Raw genomic sequence first — 2,167 nt, 5'->3', positions numbered from 1 at the left:
TTTTATTTATTTTTTTAAATATTTATTTTTAGTTTTTTAGATGGACACAATATTTTATTTTTACAGGGTACTGAGAATCGAACCCAGTACCTCATGCATGCTAGGCGAGTGCACTACCACTTGAGCCACATCCCCAGCTCTAAGCATATTATAATATGGAGTTTTTGCAACCATTTCATTTTCTAAGAATTTTGGATGTCTCATCCTGTTGTCATAATGCATCATTTGTCCAGGTTCTTACAGGATATGTGTCATAAGAGAAACTGGTTTTTTTATATATTGTTCCCTTTAAAAGCAGCAAAATGTTTTTAAAAACAGAAAACCTCTTCAGGCTATTACATAAATAAGCATTTTGATAGGGCATATTTCATATTCATTTTGTGATGGCTCCAAGCTATCAAACACATAACTTGCTACTTTCATATTCATACTTAAAGGCATTTTAGGGCCACAATAAAAATAACCTTTATTTATTACAGACACAAATACTTGATTAAGAAAGTTAACCAATCACAATTTCTAAATCCTAATGAAGAGTCCCTGGCCAAGTGTGAAAAACAGATAGACTGAATTAGTCATCAAGGTTCAGAAAATGTTTCTAAGGTGAAGTTACTGGGATTAAGTGATTTTGCCAAGGTGAACTGAGAACGTTATACATGCAGATGTCAAAATAAAACTGTCTCACCACTGCTCCCTGGTTAACACCATGTGAATAACAGTTCCTGGAGATGGATTTCCAAGTCGATTATTATTTTCAACAAGAACAACAACAACAACAACAACAAAAAACCCTGAAATTTATTCCTTTCTTCACCATAATGAAAGTTAGCTTGATATTTTAAAAATTAGGATAAAATGTTTACTCAATCTCATCTCAGAAGGATTCAGAGTGCTAGAACATCACACATTTAGCACCTGTTTAAAAGCTTGAAGACATTGGACACCCATCCATACAGCACAGTTTATAGTCTTGATTGCATGTACCAAAGTAGGGGAGTAAGAGGAGGACTCTCTTCAGAGCCACCCCTATCCTATGAGAAGGGACCTTTCCTCACAACCTCAGGAAGAGTCCTGCTGTCTCTCCTGGGCAGCAAGCCCTACAAACAGATGAGGCTGAGGAGACAGCTGGGAGGGAACCCCAGCCCAGAGACTTAAAACTCTGGGATCAAAGGAGTGATATCTGCAAAACACTGACATTGTGTTCATGGACATCTGTGAATCTCTAAGGCTTAAAAGAGCTCCACACAGCACTCCGTGAAAGGAAAAGGGAAAAGATATTGTCATGACACTCCAATCTGTACCATGACTCAGTGTAAACCACAAAGTCAAAGGATTGAGGCTGTTATATACCCACCCAGCCACAGAAGCCTACAAACTCCTTCTTTCTCTTCACATGTCACTTAGGGATTTTTCTTCTCCCCGAGAACAGATTTTTTCACAGTACAGCTTACATCATCTAAACAGTACAGCTTACATCATCTAAATTTATGCATTCACCTGTGTGTGCAATCATGGTCAAGCATAGCTTGAACTGGACCACCTCCCACTCTATACTAATAGACCACAATAGATTGTGGTACATGTGGTAGGCTTCTAAACCAGGAACTCAAGGCACTTGAAGGGAACCTGGAAACATGTAAGTAAACCTCAACTTGGGACAAACTGCCCTGTGCTATTTTTTATAATATCAGGGTTCACCTCACTGTAGCTTTCAGGACAGTTTCACTCACAGACTCCAAATTCAGACTAATCCAGAGGTCTCTTTCATTTATTTATTTATTTTAGTCTAGGGGTTCTCAATGACAATACCATTGAAATTTGAGACAGACAACCCTTAGTGGTGAGTGTGATTGTATCATTGTGTTGTGTGGGGGGTATTTTGGATCATATCTGTTCTCTACCCACTGGACTACATGCCAGCATACCACCATCTCAGTATGTCAACAAAAAAGTATTATCAGTCACAAACAAATTGTCTCTGTGGGCATTGTCTCCACTTGTGGAGGACTACGGATGTAGAGTTGGTACACCAACCCCAAGGCTGACCTTGCAAACAGCTCTTCAATCTATCCACAATCTCCTCTCCCAGTTCCTGGAAGATACATTCAGAGTACCACCTATTTGTAGAAAAAAAGATAAATTAGGTGGAATCTTAAAATTTCAGAAT

General features: G+C 38.6%; 1 long non-coding RNA gene across 1 annotated transcript in view; it reads left to right on the top strand.

Annotated features, from left to right (window-relative positions):
- The window catches only part of LOC125617399, a 13,811-nt gene extending 12,625 nt beyond the window's left edge, over positions 1-1,186 (top strand). The window contains exon 3 of the long non-coding RNA XR_007348348.1: positions 1,175-1,186. This is a non-coding gene — a long non-coding RNA (uncharacterized LOC125617399). The remainder of the gene's footprint in view (positions 1-1,174) is intronic.
- Positions 1,187-2,167: the final 981 nt, after the last annotated feature.

The sequence above is a fragment of the Marmota marmota genome, unplaced genomic scaffold, assembly GCF_001458135.2.
Source record: "Marmota marmota marmota unplaced genomic scaffold, marMar, whole genome shotgun sequence".
NCBI classification, from domain to species: domain Eukaryota; kingdom Metazoa; phylum Chordata; class Mammalia; order Rodentia; family Sciuridae; genus Marmota; species Marmota marmota.
The sequence above is the reverse complement of the archived record's forward strand: the minus strand, read 5'-3'. Positions and strand labels throughout refer to the sequence as shown.